General features: G+C 32.8%; 1 protein-coding gene across 3 annotated transcripts in view; it reads left to right on the top strand.

Annotated features, from left to right (window-relative positions):
* DopEcR (G-protein coupled receptor DopEcR) overlaps window positions 1–20,233 on the top strand; it is a 972,001-nt gene that overhangs the window by 431,428 nt on the left and 520,340 nt on the right. For 2 of the 3 annotated variants that reach the window (XR_011336610.1, XM_069849105.1), the window contains exon 1: window positions 15,645–15,943. The exons of the other annotated variant lie outside the window; for it this stretch is intronic. The gene's annotated coding sequence lies outside the window, so the exon portion shown is untranslated. Of the gene's footprint in view, window positions 1–15,644; window positions 15,944–20,233 lie in introns of those variants that run through there. 3 annotated transcript variants of the gene reach the window in all.

Raw genomic sequence — 20,233 nt, 5'->3', positions numbered from 1 at the left:
TAATAAAATTATTATATACAGAATTCCTATAGTCTACAGTAGAACCCTGATTATCCGTCACCCTATTAACCGATTGGCGGATTATCCGACTTTCTATTTCTCGCTCATTTATTTATTTTTTGCTTCAGAAATAACTTATATGAAGTACTGTTTTGTAGGCCTACATCATATCCGTAGGTTCTACAAATATTTTTTTTCTAGAGGATGTTATTACAAGGTTTTATCGTTACACAACAAATTCTACTGGTCGAATTGCCGTTCTATAATATAACTTGTATATAAAATGTCTTCCACGGGTGTTAACAGAAAACGTGTTGTGCTAAGTATAAAAATGGAAATAATTGAATAGCTTGAGAAACGGAAACTGTGGCCCATCTTGCATCAGAATACGAGATACGAGTTACAACTGTGCGATTTAATAATAAAAAAAAGTAAAAAGGTACATAAATCTACAACATGAGACCTCCTTTATTCTTATCTTTCCTGAGACAGTCATTACAAAGGGTTTCCTTGCCCCTTAAAAACCCGTTGTTGACAACCAGACCTAAATTAGTGAACTTCTGATCCACTACATAGCAAGTTAAATACAAGATCACCGAGAAAATTACAAAATCTTCCATGGTACGGATTATCCGATTTTTTCGATTAACCATTCAGTCCATGCCCTTCATTAGCACGGATAATAGGGGTTCTGCTGTATATGTACACAATCCTTCTTTTTTCTAGAACTGCTCTGTGGCTCTTCTTGATTGAACCCATTTAGACTAACATTTAGGCCGTAAAATTTTGCGGAGAGATTCCCAACGCTATGTAATATTTTTTACACTAGTTTTTAGAAAATTTGATTTTTGGTCATTTCGGCCCTACATTTCCCCTTAATCTCTTACATTTTATGAATGGCGACTGGGGAAAATAGAATGCCTCGAGGCTCCCTACACCAACTATCGTCTTTGTTAATCACAAACTCTACTTGAACTCTGTAGGATTTTAATTTTTCAAACAGATACATTAGCTAATTGAATGTGAAGCACTGATGATATTCAAATACAATTACATTATATTTAGTTAAAGGATAAATAGTAGTATTCCGGGATTTAATCGATTAATCTGATCAATTAGTCGATCAATTTCTATTGCAAGATTAATCGATCAAAAATATTTAATCGAATAATCGAGTCGATTAAAATTAATCAGTTGTACTTGATATTATTATTTTGTCAATGCAAACTCAGAGTAAAAATTCTGACAATTTTGGACTCTCAGAAATTGCTTACTTCAGATACGATAGTATCGTTATTTTGTAACTGCAAAGCAGGTAGCATAGGGCAAATCTTTGCACAAACCCTTCAGAAAGGGATTAAGACGTGAGGACAGTGACCTGGTCTATTTTTATTGAAAGTTGAAACACAATGCGAAACTCTTATTAAATTTGTCATCTCGTCTTCCTAGCGTATGAAATACATACTTTTCTGGAATTCGCCCCCTTCATCCCTTAGCCACGGCTACACTGTGTGCAAGTAAGGGAGTAACTATCTTCTTCTCTTTTTAAAATTTTGTAACCCGATTACAATAGGGGCCAATCTGCTGTTCAGCTACAGTTTCTTTACTGAGTTTCTAGATGAAGCTTGTGTGTTTAGTTTGTTAAAGAAAAAAATCATATTTCTGTTGACTGGGAAAAAAAAAGTGAAACTCCGTTATGTCATATGAGAATCTGAGAGGTAAACGTATGGATTTAAATTGAATGATCATGGAGAAGTGCTTGACAGAAAACAAATCGTGTTTAGTGATGCAGGAAACATTGCTACTAAACGTAGAACGGCATTCGAAACATATGAATGCACTCACATGTTTACAATTATGGTTGAAGCAGTGTTATCCAAGTGAATCTTCATACTTTTTTTTATCTGTGTTTGTCTCAAAAATCCCCGAAGAAATTAACACAGTAAATTATAAGCCTACATAATAAAAGTTACTAAATAATTTAACTAGCATTGTTTTGTAATACAACGATACAGTATATACACATATACTACATTTTATACTCATGCTTATCACAGAACACAAATTATGTTTAACAATAATTGTGTATTATAGTATATTAAAACTTTTATCAAATCGATCAAAGCTCGATTAATCGATTAAATTCAAATCCTTAATAGATTAAATATTTTGATCGTGCGACAGCACTAATAAATAAATATATTCGTTTCGCTTTCCGCTTTTGTGGCTGTCCATCTCAGAGGCCTTTGCATGTAAAATGTCTATGCATATCTTTCCCTAAGTAAGACCGTTTCAATTATTTAGCAGAAAATAAAAATTCTCATTTTGACTCGATCGCTGAAATCTCTACAGCACTGTAGCATTAATTTGTTTAAATTATCACTCCATCGCTCGCAAAACGTAGGGCAATTTACAAGTTTTTTTCCTTTCTACTTTTTACTTCACTTGTTCTCGTTTTAACCGCAAAATTGTGGGAAGTAAGTTTGTAGTTTTTGTTCCCGACTCCACGTTGGTGCTTCAAACTTTAGAATTTTAATTGCCTATACTTGCCTTCGTCGTTTTTATTTTCAAGAATTTATAATTTGTGTGAAACAGAAACAGCTGCTCGCAACTTTTAAATTTGATAGTAGTTAAGTACAACTTGAAATAGTGGAAGACGTTCACAGTGCACGGCAGTCTTATAAGCACTCTTGATAAGTGTGAATGTGACATAACTCACATCTTCCACTGTGGTTTATACGGTAGTGTACTTTCTAAGTCAGAAAAATTACTTCAATTTTCGGCCTGACTGTTTATGTCTCATGTCATTCTTTACAATGACACTGTATTATTCTGATAAGATTCTAAAGATTTCTGGTTCTTGTGAAGGGCTGAAGCACGTTCACTGCTTACAATTATGAGGATGGAACGAGTCTAAAGTCTAATTATAGAAGATATTCTGTATGTATTTATTTGCACTGGAAGTGGGCAAGCACCTGGTGGCAGTGGTACAAACAATATAAACAATACACAATAAAGTTACAATACACAATGCAATTAGATACACGATACAGTTATATACACAATACAGTTATACATTATAATTAGGATTAATAGTAATACATAAAATAACCTAATTAATAAGTGAACCTAATTTTACATTACAACCTACATATGTATAGGCCCTATATAAGTTTCACATTTTAATAATAATCTTTCACTTTACTCTCATCTCACTCACTGTGCTGGAACTGAGACGTTTCACTGACACTATAGAACACATTTCATTGACACTATAAATTGTCACTGATCGTAACTATTCAGTGCACTGTAAAACCATAACTTCACTGACTCACCAAGCTTCATTGATGCCCACCACGCTTCACTGATACTAAATAAATGTGAAATAATTTAAGTTGCCAAATTTCTGCAGGTGTGTGGCAAAGTATAATATTTATCAGTTTCATTAAGTATTAATAGCTAGAACTGGGATGTATATGCAGAAACAAATATTGAGTTATGCGTCCAAGTGTGCCTCATTATTTTACTAAAATATACGCTATAAATTTAGTGTAATGGCTGGGCCCTTAAATTGTTATTTCTCGCCCCGATTTTGCGAGCATGGCTTATAGTGATATCGCTAGTGCCGAGAAGTGTCGACCACTTAGTTCCGCAGAGGCTATCCAGAGTGCACCACAGGTGGTTAGACTACATTACATCGTAATGATTGATTGATTGATTGATTGATTGATTGATTGATTGAAAATTGTTGACATGTCCTAGAGGAACCGTAGCTTTCAGTGAGAAAACTCTTATGTTGCTTGGACCACTGGCTTAACCAACATAAGTTATGGGTGAACAGTGATTTGAACCCGATCCTTCTGGCGACTATCCTACCTGGGCTACTGCTGTTTTGTCGTACTTTCGATATCGCCCCCTCACGTGCTAGTTCTTGAGTTACGTCCATTTCGTGGCTTTACGCTTTCAAAATATTCTAATGTTCATTCGAATAAAATGGCGAAATCGGAGTGAGACAAGTGACCAATAGGGTTGGAGCTCACATAAACACTTCTCTCAGGCGCTTAGCTTATTTCTCTTTCAAGAACGCATTTTCGCGTATCTTTTAAATGTTTCTCTTGCCGTTTCCTCATTCATTCATTCTTGACACATAGCTTGTGTGCGTATGTTGTTTGAATCTTGTTTTTGCTTCTGCAGTATCATTTGTAAATGTCGTGGGGAACTGTTGTATACTTCGTTCCATAATGTCTGACAGGGGAAGTAAACATTGCCGGCAGAAAGAGAGAGAAGGATAATTGCTATTGAATCAATGACAGAGCTCTCATTTCACGCTTATCTTGAAGTTGGACGGTCTGAAGCGTTCTACCCTGCCCATCTTCAAGACAAGCGTGGAATGAGACCTCTGCCATTGGTTGAATAACAATTATACTTCTCTCCTTCTCTGCTGGCAATATTTGCATCGCCTATCAGACATTATGAAATGAAGTATAGGTCCAGTGGCCTGCCAGTTCCGCTCTCATGCCATCTTTTTGTAAGTCTTTCCTGTCTTCTTCTCCCATATGCTTGTTAAATTAGAATTTGTTTCTGTACTGATAACGTTGAATTTTCCATTCTATTAATATAATATTTAATCCATCTTTTGTAATTCTTAACATGTTATAACACTTAAGTAACTTTCAAATTTTTTAATTTCTATATTATTATTATTAATAATAATAATAATAATAATAATAATAATAATAATAATGGCTTTATTTAACCTGGCAGAGTTAAGGCCTTAAGGCCTTCTCTTACACTCAACCAGGATTAAAACTTCCTTACACATTTGAACATCAAACTTGATCAGAATTAAGTAATTATATACTGATCATATAATGAGATCAAAAGAGGTAGTTACATAAAATTTACCTCATAAAATAAAAATAAACATAGTGAAATACATATTAATTTGTTGGAATCAAATGCGAATCACATAAAAACAGAAGCCGATAATTCAATAAAAAAGAAAAATGTAAACAGTAAAAATAAAAATAAACACATTAGTATACATATTAATATTAGTTTACAATTAAGTAGGACTTACATAATTAAATCAGAAGCCGACAATTGAATAAAATGTACACAAAAATAGATTAATAATAAAGAACAACAACACAGTGGGATACATATTGGCATTAAGTGATAAATAAACACGATTTAGATAATAAAAATAAGAAAAAATAACAATAATAGCCCTAAATACAGTGGAACACATTTGCAACACGTTAGGTCTGGCAACTCATCATAAGATACTTTTCTAATTTACATTTAAAGGAAATTAAAGTTCGGCAGCCCTTGACTTCAGGCGGCAGAGAATTCCAGTGACGAGAAGTAGCAACAGTGAAAGATGAAGAATAAAGAGATGATGTGTGCAGTGGTATTTCTAGCGTGCTGTCATATTGTGACCGAGTAAGTTATGATACCGAGAAAGACTGTGGAATCGGACAGATAAGTAAGAGGGAGTAGAGGTGTGCAAAATTCGGTATAAGAGAGAAAGGGAATGTAACTGTTATTATTATTATTATTGTTATTATTATTATTATTATTATTAATATCGCCAACTACTAACGCAAATAGGTCTACTACCACTTTTTGTCTTCAGTTTTATGATTGATCCTTGACCAAAATCAATCACAAAGAATGAGACTCGCCTATAATGCTGTCAGCTTTGCAAAAAAAAAAAAAAAAATAAAAAAAAATAATAAATAAATTCTTCCCGGAAATCGAATCTAGATCCACTGAACTGTATTTCGTATCCTACCACTAGTGCCACTAGGAAGTCTCTTACATTTCATTAAAGATCTTGAGGAAATCTCGGAACGTATTGAAATATTCATGTATATCAGTTCTTTGAATTTACACTAAAAATCACATGCTACAATGCATAACATGAGATGACGGTATCGTGAGAAATAATTAAATGGAATATAACGTAGTTTGCCCTATACATCGACCTTATTGTATAAATTTGTAATAAATAATCTCTATTCATAAATTTCTGTGTACTGTCTAGATACTCTGCGATACAATATCTATTCTTCGATATTTTACAGGTAGCTCTTATCTATTTCTCCATTTCAATTCGCTACAAGAGAGAACTTACTTTTATTACTAAAGTTTTCAGAATCCATACCGTACAAACCTGTATCAGACAGAGAGATAGTGTTCGTGAGATTAAAGAGAACTTCGCTTAAATAAAGCGAGTAAATAAATTATCGGTATATTATAAATTGATGTACGTATATGATATATTAACTTAATTGCTAAAGGGATGACCACAAGGCATTATGAGGAGAGATCAGAACACCTTTCACTTTGAGAAAGGTCGTATCATTTTCAGTTCTCACAATCAGCCTATATATTAAGCCATAATCACCACCCTTAATTTCTATTCTCTCATCCTGTTCAAGTATTTTGTTCCCATTATTTATTTTAAATTATAACATAACTTTACAATAAAGTTGAAAATATTACATTAATTTTAATTCATCTTAAAATAGGTCTAAAATAGGAAAGTCATAATAGTTGCTGAGCAACTGCCGCGCTTTTTTGTAGTTGCAATGAAGTGCTTATAATTTCACATCATTGATTCTACTACAAATTTGAAATAAATTTCATTTCATCTACACTAAAAATTAAAATGCATAATTTGGACTGTCCCTATATGAATTGCAATTGTTCATTTATTAATGAAGTTAATGAGGTTAAATACTTAGGTATAATTATTGATAATATTTAAAATGAAATAATCATATTCATTATATTTGTAATAAATTACGTAAAACATTATATTACTTTGTTGTTCTAAGAAATATTTTGTCAATTAACTGCTTACGTATAATTTATTTAGCATTATTTCAATCTATATTTATGTGGTTGGGGTGGAACTTATAAATCCACCTTTATCCGTTAATTTTACTACAGAAAAAAAGTGTTAACATTTTGTTAAAAAAGCAGAAAGATTACTCAACTGAATTGTTGTATAAACATTTCAAAGTTTTCAACATTAAACAAATTTATTATTTTATTTTGTTAAAATACTTCCACAAAAATTTGAATAACTTTGAAATGTATATACATAAATATAGAACTAAAAATATGAATTCTCTGCGTTTGTTTCAACCAAAATGTAAAACCAATGCAGCTTTTCATCATAGCATGAGTCAAGGACCCGGATTATTAAACACATTTTATTCCAATATAATTTTAACAACGAATCCTCTCCAGATTAATAAAAAAAATTGTATTTGATTTATAGTTTGGTTTTAAACATATTAAACACTTTTTAATCTGTATTCACTCTCAATTTTAATTTTATTTTTTGTCTGTATTGGAATCCCCTCCTGAGCACGAGTCTTACTCATTCAGGAGTGGGCTAGTTTATCGTACATTGCATTAACTTGTATTCATTTAAAAATTACTAGCAATACTAAATAAATAAATAAATAAATAAATATTTAGAAAACTTGATAATTTTACATACTTTTATAAATAGCATATCTGGATCCATCTTTAATAGTAAAGCAGCTACCCGCTCGTAACGGAGTTTTGACGTATACTAGGGCATTCGATAAGTAATGGCAACAATGCTGTAAATCACTGTTCCCAGCGGTGACCATTGAAATTTTGTACTAGGCAATAGAGCAGCAATTGTTTGATAAATTTGTAATATTGAAAATATCGAAATAGCCATATTTTGTAAATACAGTGGCTGTTTCTGATTTGTAGTAAACAATACAGCCCTAAAGGTACGAACAAAAGTGCTTCATAAAATTTCAAGCTGCAAGAGAATAACATACAACTCAGTGCTTTAGGGCATTACAAGAAGCCTATGGGAGAGAATTCCTAACATACTGAACTAGTGCAAGTTGGGTGGAAGCGAGACATTCGCTTTCAATCAGAAGTTGACATCCGAAGAGCTTTGGATTTATCAGTGAGAGATATATCCAGAAATGCTGCTGCAGATAGAGTCCACCGTCTTCCAAGAATTTGGCAACGTATTGTTGATATGGTACGAGACTATATTTTGAAGTATGTAATATCAAAAGTTACCTAAATAAATTTAACGTGAAACAGTAACTATGTTGCCATTACTTTTCGAATGCTCTAATATTTTCTATACCAAGTAATAAACAGTGCTACTTAAGATTTAATTACAGAAAAAAACTTTTTAGTGTTCAATTGAAACTAAGTTCGTAAATTACCTTCGTTGACTAGTTTTTATATCACCGTTAGTCATCTAGTTCTAGCTCTAGTTCTAAATATGACTAACACTGCAGTCGAAACTAGTTAACTAAGGTAATTTACCACTTAGCTTGAATTTAACAATAGAAAGTTATTACTGTACTGATTAAATCCTAAGTGATATAAAGTATTAAAAGTGTGTAATCTAGAAGTACAAACAATGATAATAATTATTAAAATATTGTAAATGTAAATATACTGTATATAGTATAACATCATAAAGCTCTTAATGTTCTTATAATTTTGTGATACGGTTCAATTTTTTTAGTACGTTATTTTACGACACTTTATCAACAGCTGAGGTTATTTAGCGTCTGAATGAGATGATGATAATGCCAGTGAAATGAGTCCGGGATCCAACACCGAAAGTTACCCAGCATTTGTTCGATACGGTTCAATGTCATTATTTATTTATTTATTTTTATTTTTATTTATTTATTTAAATTTAAATATACAGAATAAAGAATATAATTACAAAACAAACAAGAGAAATAGAAATAAAATAATACAAGCAATATAAAAAGAAGATACAGTAGTATTAACAAAATTTGAGACCGAATGAGCAGCGCTCGTGCTGCTTTTTAGTTTCTGAGTTACATAAGTTTAAGTAATCATTGACCTTTTTGTTCCCTGATACAGTTTTCCTGTTCCGACATCCGGATTTCTGTAGTGTTTCTTCAATATAGGCTAGACGTAATTACGTAAAAATATTTGATGTTCCCTTTTCTCAGAAATACTAAACGGCTTAAAGTCAAACTTTTGTGCATTTATTTATTTATTTATTTATTTATTGATTTATTGATTTATTTATTGATTGATTTATTTATTTATTTATTGATTTATTTATTGATTTATTCATTCATTTATTCATTCATTTATTGATTGATTTATTCATTGATTTATTCGTTGATTTATTCATTCATTTATTCATTAATATATTCATTCATTCATTTATTCATTCATTCATTTATTCATTCATTCATTCATTCATTCATTTATTCATTCATTCATTTATTCATTTATTCATTTATTCATTCATTCATTCATTCATTCATTCATTCATTCATTCATTCATTCATTCATTCATTCATTCATTCATTCATTCATTTATTCATTCATTTATTTACTTATTTACAAAAATCAAAATACAAACCACTACAGCATGCCGACAGCATGTGAAAGTCTATAAAAAATTGAGCATCACGGTGCAATGTGGTCAAAGAGGATATCGTCGTTGTTCCTGCAATAACTCCTATGTGACATATTTATCGATTTTCAGATTTTTGCTCTATTAAATAACTTAGATAGTGATACAGTATATAATAAAATTTCCTATATGTAATTATATTTCTTTGTTTCGAAAATGTAAGAATTCACAATCGTCTATGTGCGACTGCCATAGGATGAATAAATGTGTTTTCTCCTCCTACTGAAAAATTTTATATTTTGCACATATAGGCCTAAGTTACTGCAGGAACAACGACGACATATAACACGAGTATAGCCTATACTAACTTTTAAATGATCAAGAAGGCTGTTGAGATGAATATATATTCGCGTTAGGTAGAATGTTTTTATTCTTATGAGTATATTCTCATAGGAAGTGCTCATACTCATAAGTACAAACCTTGAGAAAATACTTCAGTTTTATTCTTACTAACCATTGTACTAGATAGTAGATATACAAATATAGTAATTGAATTGTGCCTTAGATGACTCTTACATTGTTTGAAAAATATTAATTCTTCTGCGATTTTTATGTCATTACGGCTTCCCTTTTAAAATAGAGATGCTATCTGTGTATTGTTCTTGTTCTGGTATGTGAAAAGTTTGTCAACATAGATTTATTTAACGTGTTAACTCTAATGTAGAAACATGTCATCATATTTAATTAATGTCATATTGATTACATTATTGCTTGTTGCTTTTTTTAAGAAAAATTTGCTGGCTTATTAAATTCTATTGATTTTGCTATCATCTGACGTGCTATCATAAATATTTCGTCCACAGTAATTACATTTTTTACCCTGAAACCTTGTTCTTTTGCGTTATTGATGACGTTCGCAACTGATTAATTATACTATAAGGTTATTATAAGTAACTAATATAGTTGAAATTAATATACCTGTCAAACAACTTGAGCAATCAAGACTAGCTGAGAAGTTATGGAATGTGCTGAGAATGGAATTCAATCTGAGCACGTGGATTGTCAGTTGTCCATATTCAACAACAAATTGCTTTGACTACACCACTGAGAATAAAGTGCGTCCAATCTGTCAACAGTATTAGAGTAACCATTTATCTTTAATTTCTATCCACTTGTAATAAAAATTTCATTTCTTTTCATAATCAACTTCTTTCAATTCAAACAACATTTGAAGTTTATAAGGATACATTTTCAGAACTTTTGCATAAAATTTTCCAAACTGCCGTTATGGCATTTGCTCAAGACATTAAGGATCTGGTAATGATGGAGGATTACTGTTGGTTTCTTATGAGGGACCGCAAGCAGGAGTACAAGAGAAAATTACATAGGGTAAAGTTGCCTAACTTCCTGATACTTCTAATTCTGTGACACGTTTTTTTTTTTCACTGAATGTCACGGGTTTGGGTTTCTTGCAAGGAAGTTCATCGATGTCTCAAAAGTAGGCGAAAGATGCACTCTTTCGAGAAAGATATCTGGCGCTATGGTCGAACAGCAAAGCTTGACTGATATTCAATTTAAAAAAAGTATCACGGGATTAGGGGTATCACGGAAATAGGCAACTTTATCCTACTACCAAACACTTTTAAGCAAAGTTGCAGGTATGTTCCCTTAAAAATACAGTATTGCCCAAATATTATTGCTTACTTACTTACAAATGACTTTTAAGGAACCCGCAGGTTCATTGCCACCCTCACATAAGCCCGTCATCGGTCCCTATCCTGAGCAAGATTAATCCAGTCGCTATCATTATATCCCACCTCCCTCAAACCCATTTTAATATTGCATGCATAATATAAAACTACATTTGTGAATTAATCTTAACCTAGCATGAATACATCATAATAATAGGAGAGGAGAATATCATCGAAATGATAGCCGTCCAAATCTTGGATTTAAAATATCGGCATCCTAATCAATTGAAATAAACAAAAAAGAAAATGTAAATTAATGTAAAAAAATACATAATGAAATTTTAAAAAAGAATATTCTGCGACAAGATTTGGTAGCTGTCAAAACGATAAAAATTTATTGAAAATAAATAATATACATTGAATATTATAAAGATGAATAGAGATGATGATTGATGATGTTCAATGACGATTTTAAAATGGTTGATGCAATTGTCTGAAGAGTCTTATCAGGAACCTTCAATTGTCTGAGAATCTCCAATGTAAATTTGGGAATTGTTTCTCGCGCTCCAAACATAAGTCCAATGACATTCCAATCTTGAATATTATTTTATGACTGAGATCATCACAGCATGGAAGGTAAATAGCGCGTTTCTCTTCATGTACATAATATTTTACCTGAAATCATGTATGAGAGATTCTAAATGCTTTTATATCTTTTTAATCTGACGTGATAGGAGATTTCTATGACGATTTTAAAAATCAGTGAACATTTTTCGTTATTATTATTATTATTATTATTATTATTATTATTATTATTATTATTATTATTATTATTATTATTATTCCATGTATTGTGGGTCCCTATCACCACGGCATGGCGCGTCCTCAGGTTGCGGATAGAGGAGACGGCCTCCAGATATGGAGGGTAGCTGCGAATATATTGAATAAGCAGTCGTGGACAGCCGATAAGGGGTGGTCCTCCAGCTTGGGGGTTGGGCGAAGGGCTAACAACCCATCACCGTAAAAAACAGCTTGTTACGTATCCCTATAATAAGCCTCGGAATAGGACTGATTCTCTGGCACGACCACAGCAAAGGAATAAGGATTTGAGATTTGGCACTTGGAACGTAACTAGTCTTTATAGAACAGGAGGGGTAACATTAGTAGCAAAAGAACTAGCTAGATATAGAATAGACTTCGTAGGAGTACAAGAGGTTAGGTTAGATGGGAATGGCATATCACAAATAGGAGATTACTTGTTGTATTATGGGGAAGGAAACAATAATCACCAATTAGGAACAGGATTCTTTGTTCATAAAAGAATAAAATCAGCAGTAAAAAAGGTCGAATTTATCAGTGACAGGTTATCATATTTAGTACTTAAGGGTAGATGGTGCGACATCATAGTTATAAATGCTCACGCCCCTACAGATGAGAAAGACGACCATATAAAGAATAGCTTCTATGAGGAATTGGAACATACTTTTGATCAGTTCCCTAGATATCACATGAAAATTTTATTGGGGGATTTCAATGCTAAAGTAGGACGGGAGGATATTTTTAGACCAACTATTGGAAAAGAGAGCCTACACGCAATTAGTAGTGACAATGGAGTTAGATTAGTCAACTTTGCCACATCGAAAAATTTAATTGTCAAAAGTACAACATTCCCCCATAAGGATATACATAAATATACTTGGACTTCTCCAGATGGATTGACACACAACCAAATAGATCACATCTTGATAGATAAACGGAGACATACTAGTATAGTAGATATTCGAACTTTCAGGGGTGCAGACTGTAATTCTGACCATTATTTGGTGATTGGAGAATTAAGAGAAAGATTATCAGTAGCCAAGCGAGTAGAGCAACAAGTTAATATTACTAAATTCAATATTTTGAAATTAAAGGACGAGGAAGCTAAGCAAAATTATCAGGTCGAAATTTCGAATAGGTTTGCCACTTTAGAAAGTTCCGACGAAGTTGAGAAAGAATTAGATGTTAATAGCGTGTGGGAAAATATCAGAGATAGTATCAAAATTGCAGCTGAGCAGAGCATAGGTTATTATGAAACTAAGAAAAAGAAACCGTGGTTTGATGAAGATTGTTGCATGGTAGTAGAAAGAAGGAAACAGGCAAAATTGAAATTCTTACAGGATCCAGTTGAGGAGAAGAGAGATAATTATTTCAATGAAAGACGGGAAGCAAGTCGTACACTTAGGAATAAAAAGAGAGGTTACTTGAAGGAAAAACTGAATGAGGTAGAAACAAATAGTAAGAATAAAAACATTCGAGATTTATATAAGGGTATAAAGGAATTTAAGAACGGATATCAGCCAAGGGTAAACGTGATCAAGGATGAGAATGGTGACTTGCTTGCAGACTCTCCATCAATCCTAAACAGATGGAAAAACTATTTTGCGCAACTACTAAATGTACATAGGCCAAATAGAAATGATCGGGACGAAATTGAAATACAAACTGCTGAGCCATTTATACCCGAACCCACGCTTTCAGAAGTCGAAATTGCGATAGAAAATCTGAAAAAGTACAAGTCTCCAGGTATCGATCAAATTCCAGCAGAATTAATACAAGAGGGTGGGAGTGCATTATATAGCGAAATTTATAAACTTGTACTTGCTATTTGGGAAAAGGAAATTGTACCAGAACAATGGAAGGAGTCCATAATTGTACCTATTTTTAAAAAGGGGGACAAAACCGACTGTGGTAACTTTCGAGGAATATCACTTTTGTTGACGTCGTACAAAATTTTGTCCAATATTCTTTTGAGAAGATTAACTCCGTACGTAGATGAAATTATTGGGGATCATCAGTGCGGTTTTCGGCGTAATAGATCGACTATTGATCAGATTTTTTGTATTCGACAGATAATGGAGAAAAAATGGGAGTATAAGGGTACAGTACATCAGTTATTCATAGATTTCAGAAAGGCTTATGACTCGGTTAAGAGGGAAGTATTATATGATATTCTTATTGAATTTGGTATTCCCAAGAAACTAGTTCGATTAATTAAAATGTGTCTCAGTGAAACATACAGCAGAGTCCGTATAGGTCAGTTTCTATCTGATGCTTTTCCAATTCACTGCGGGCTAAAGCAGGGAGATGCACTATCACCTTTACTTTTTAACTTTGCTCTAGAATATGCCATTAGGAAAGTTCAGGATAACATGCAGGGTTTGGAATTGAACGGGTTACATCAGCTTCTTGTCTATGCAGATGACGTGAATATGTTAGGAGAAAATACACAAACGATTAGGGAAAACACGGAAATTTTACTTGAAGCAAGTAGAGCGATCGGTTTGGAAGTAAATCTCGAAAAGACAAAGTACATGATTATGTCTCGTGACCAGAATATTGTACGAAATGGAAATATAAAAATTGGAGATTTATCCTTCGAAGAGGTGGAAAAATTCAAATATCTTGGAGCAACAGTAACAAATATAAATGACACTCGGGAGGAAATTAAACGCAGAATAAATATGGGAAATGCGTGTTATTATTCGGTTGAGAAGCTCTTATCATCCAGTCTGCTGTCCAAAAATCTGAAAGTTAGAATTTATAAAACAGTTATATTACCGGTTCTTCTGTATGGTTGTGAAACTTGGACTCTCACTCTGAGAGAGGAACATAGGTTCAGGGTGTTTGAGAATAAGGTGCTAAGGAAAATATTTGGGGCTAAGCGGGATGAAGTTACAGGAGAATGGAGAAAGTTACACAACACAGAACTGCACGCATTGTATTCTTCATCTGACATAATTAGGAACATTAAATCCAGACGTTTGAGATGGGCAGGGCATGTAGCACGTATGGGCGAATCCAGAAATGCATATAGAGTGTTAGTTGGGAGACCGGAGGGAAAAAGACCTTTAGGGAGGCCGAGACGTAGATGGGAGGATAATATTAAAATGGATTTGAGGGAGGTGGGGTATGATGATAGAGACTGGATTAATCTTGCACAGGATAGGGACCGCTGGCCTGCTTATGTTAGGGCGGCAATGAACCTTCGGGTTCCTTAAAAGCCATTTGTAAGTAAGTAAGTATTATTATTATTATTATTATTGCTGGACTTGTCATCGAAAGCCAAACGTGAGGTATGCGACCACCAGTTTCACATCCGTCGTTAAGTTATCGCGACATATCTCTGTTGCATCATTCGTGTTAAATTTTAAATATACACGGAGACAGTTCACGTACGCTGCGAAGCGTATTGACAACTTACAGGGGCAGCGAGAACAATGATAATCTCTATTACGTTATCCATTATACATGTACGTCATGAAGACGGACAATTGCAGCCAGTTTTCGTGTGCTGATACGTGTGTCTACTTATGTCTGTAATTTTACGAGAGAACGTGTGTTCGATTGAACCCATTGTTTTGCGAGATGGCTAGGAAGAACGGGACGGCACACGATGACGCCTGTACTCGCCCGGGCTTTATTTGTGACGTCACCGATTGAGGAGCGCGTGCGCCTCCTCGGTCGTCTCTGTGGTGTTCCGGGAGGACATGTAGCTCAGTGCAAGAGACCCCTGGCCCATGCAGACCGCTGCTCAAGTTGTGGCGATCAGTAATGGCTCCATGTAGTATTTCTGTGATCTCCGGTGTGTCGTAGTGTTCTGCCACCCTATCCGTCTGCCCTGCCAGCCGCTTCTGTCCCACACGCATCGATGTTCTCCGAAATGTGAATCTCAAAGCGATTTTTGTTGCCCTCTATGATACGACTCTGTCTTGTCATCTGGCTGTGAACAAAGGTATACTACCTCGTCACCTGGGAGAAAGTTGACTTGTGCGAGTTGGCCCCTGTAAGTAAGAAATATCTTTGTCTATCTTATTGAGTTTCATCGTGAAAGACTTTTTTTTTGTAGGTAGAATTTCGTTTGTTATTGTAGCCACGTTAGAGATTTATGTAATAGCAATCCACGTCCAGGCCCTTTTCCCATAAATATTGACTTCAGTCCACGTTAATGATAATTATCTTAGGCTGATACTTCGTAATGTTGTTTACTTTTCCCGTACTACGAATTAGCACCTAATTACCTCAACAATTGAAATATATACACGAAGTTGTAACGTACTATTGACCTAAAAATTATACGCAGACAACCGTAGCACGAAACTAAGGTATCATAACAGATAAAATTGAATGTGAGGAACATTGATGACGGAACAAGATCTGTGTCTTTGGTACTACAGGATGTGAAACAAATTTTATACCAAATAAGTGACAACAAAATATGTTAAATATTTCACGATGTTCCTCGCATAGTTTATGTATAAAATACAGAATTATTTGAAGAATATGAACCTTTTAAAATAAATTTGTATAAGTTTTAAAAAGATTCTATACGTATAATTCTCAAAAATATATATAATAGACTGTCTGAGATTTACTGAAAATTTCTTGGTTCTAATATCTTATATTTTATCGTGATATCTACTTTTTCTTGTATACAGGATCCTTTTAGGCCAACAAACATTGTGGTCATTAGTTGTCTGTAATAATGAACAGATTTTCCTCCTGTAACATTCTAAATGTTTGAAATTTTAAAGAAATGTGCTATTTCGTCCATAACATATTTCTGTATGCGTAGTAAAATATTAGATTTTGATTTCACATATTAATGTTAGTGTAGGCTACTTTACAACAGTTCGCGATCATTAGAATATTTTAATTTTACATTCGTCTAATACTTCGTAGTTTGACCCGATGGAAGAATATTTAATCGCTATTAGATCAATAGTTACATATTATTGCATATTGCATTTATTCTTATTTCACACTAATCTCAGGATAATGTACGAATACATTTCTGACTAGATCTTATTTACTGTGAATAATTTAGTTGAAACAAAATATGACTTCTCTGATCTATTTGCAGAAGTAGGCCCTAATGTAAATGTGTTAGTATCCAGTAAAAGTGTGAAAATGTATAAATATTTAACGAAAGCAACGTCGTACGATCCAGAAATGTTAAATTTGTTCAGCGTTGAAATTCATATATATTTTCCTATACATAGAAGACATTTATACACCTACATTTTAAACCATGCTCGATAAATTAACCTAAGCAAGATGGCAGCTGTGTTGTGCATTATGAAGTGTGTTAAATTTTACTGACTCTAGATAATCCTATGTTTAATTGAACATGGAAAACAGCTGCAAAAATTCTGTGCTAATTTGATTATTTCTATTGGCTGTGTACTTTTTATGTTAGAAGAAATGTCCAAACTCAAGGAGTTCATTGAAACCTACTTATCAGGGAAATCGAATTAAAAGTTCCGACTGCAAACGTGTTGAGTCGCGTTTTGTTTCTAAAGTCCACATTATGTATAATTGTGACATAGCTAGTGAATTATAAACGTTGATAGATTAATGAAGATTGATACAAAATTGGAAAGCAAGAAATACCGGTAACTACCGATACATGGAAACATGTGACCTGCAAGTCCAGGAGTCATTTTTTAACGATTCGAGGTGGCTTACGAGTACAATCAAGAATAAGAATATTTTTTCAATTTATTTAAATAAATAACTGGTCGTAAAATAATCGGTGAATATTAAACTTATTTAATGCCTCAGTCTTAATTATCAGTAGGTGAATGCATTTTGTTGCACCTTAATGTATTACATTTTTTTCAACAAATGTTTTCGCAACATTTAGCATTATCAGATCCATATTGTATTTAAAAATTGAACACATTACTGGTAAATAAATAAAATTAAAATATATATCGCAAAATATATTAAAAGTTTAAGGTTAAAATAAATTGACGTCTGTATTAGTCAAACCTTTGTACATTACCGGTTTAAATTTGTGAATTGTGGAAAGTTCGAAGTAAAAATAAGGTGCAAAGACCTGACCGATACAAAAGTCAATTTATTTTAACCTTTAACTTTTAATATCTTTAATGATATATATTTTGATTTTATTTATTTATTTACTAGTAATGTGTTCAATTTATAAATAAAATATGATGGTGCTGAATGTAGCAAAACAGTTTGTTAAAAAAATATGCAATATATTAAGATGCAATAAAAATGCATTCACCTGCTGATAAGTAAGACTGAGATATTAAATTAGAAGTTTTATTTCAACAATACATATCTGAACAAAAAAAAAAAAAACTTTGAAAAAAAAGTATAAATAACACTGGTCAACAATGATTTTGTTGAATGTACAATTTCTGCTGTTTCTTATGTAATTTAATCTGCTGATTCCAAAAATGAAGTCAGAATTTTTCTAAGGCCCAGCACTTTTTTGTAATTTTAGAAAAATTGATTTATTTTGGTTGCTATGTACAGTCTTTATCATGCCAACGGAAAGAAAATATTTGAAATATTTTATTGCTTTAACAATTTACCTATAACTTTAGATCATTGTTGCCTGGGAAGTCAGAATTCATAAAAATAAATTTTATTCCTCATTAGACTATGAGAGTTAGTATTAATTCTCAGTTGAGTTGGAACTTACATTCATGAAACAAGTTTAACCTGCGTTTTCTTTGTCTTAATTTTAAGTATGGTAAAAGTATCTTATAATGTGAAACATACCTCAAAATACTGCATAAATCACATAAACAAGTTTTGTTAGTTTGTGATTAGTTAACTTTAAATTTTACTACACTAATTAAAAGATCTTACGAGTGTTCTTTTTATTGAAAAATAGATGTGGACAGGAACTGGGCCCTGAAATCTGTTGTGCTCTATGTCATTCTATTAACTGGTTAGCTAAAAGGGTCCCGTTATATAGCTTTCACAGTTCCAATGATATGCCGGGAACCTAAGGATCACTCAAAATATTTATTTTCTAGGACCCGCATCAGAAGATTACAGAAAAATTGTCAGCGAGCTGATTCAGAAATATAACGTGATGGGGTGTCCTCATATCTCTTAAAATAACTTCTTGGGTTTTCATATACCTTTTCTTTCCTCAATACCTTCGATTAGTGAGCGACGAATATGGGGAACGTTTTCACCAGGATTTTTCTGAAATGGAAAGGTACTTCCAGGAAAAATGGAGCCCAAATATTGTCAGACTACTACTGGCCACTCAAGAGATGTTTCTCAAGCGAAGTATAGCCTAAAATCTATTTCACACACATTTTAGGTAAATAAATATGATTTTAGGTAATATGTTGCAAGGTATCAATACTAGAAAAGTCTGTAGTACATTTCATATAATTACTCAAAAACCCTGGGTGATAGAAAATTGTTGGAACTAGATTTGAAATCAGCACGAAAAATGATACAAGAATCACTCATGCTTTATCTTTTAACAAGAAATATGTTTAATTTTGTTGACCAGTGTAATTAATAGTATTATTTCTCTGCTTTTGCTCTACAAAATAAAATTTCTTTCCATATTATTCTTCCATTTAGTTTCAGAAACATTTACATAGCTTTATGTAGAGTAAATTCTAATTATGAGTAATACAATTCAACGAAATAAAAGATTTCATTGAATATGTTTAATGATTTTATTGGACTTGAGAAGTTACATGTTTAAAATCAATTTATCTTCATGAGCGTATGTTTAGCATCCAACTTGGAATTCATAAGAAGATGCAATATTGTTTTCGACAGTCAGGCTAAAGCATATTTTACATTTATTAGCAACAACATGTTTAGCGACTGCATTCTTATATAAGAAGTGTTGTTCATAACTTACTGTCTATAAGATTCTCTATTGGTTATTAGTGAATGTTTTATATAGTTTTAAGGAGTCTTTCTGTACAGAAGTGATATTTAAAATATTTACTGCGAGATCGTGCGTATATTTGCTTGGTTTCCGCACAAAACCATCCGCGGAAAGTCTAAAATTCCACATTCAGTATTCCCAACCAAACACACGTAACAATTTCTCTCTTCTTACCGCTTAAGTGACATATTGATTTTACTGCTTTAGGCTTTTAACATGTTATTTTTAGAGACGTTCAGTATTGTAATAATTATAAATTGAAAACTTACCACTGCAATTTCACCTAAATTGCACTGTTATTTTATTTTTAATATTTGCAAAAATTAAGTAAACTCTACAACTCCACTAAAGCTACTGCATTCATGATGCAAGTAACGTTAATGAAGCCGTGAA

Source organism: Periplaneta americana, chromosome 16, assembly GCF_040183065.1.
Source record: "Periplaneta americana isolate PAMFEO1 chromosome 16, P.americana_PAMFEO1_priV1, whole genome shotgun sequence".
NCBI classification, from domain to species: domain Eukaryota; kingdom Metazoa; phylum Arthropoda; class Insecta; order Blattodea; family Blattidae; genus Periplaneta; species Periplaneta americana.
This window is presented reverse-complemented; position numbering and strand designations above follow the sequence as displayed.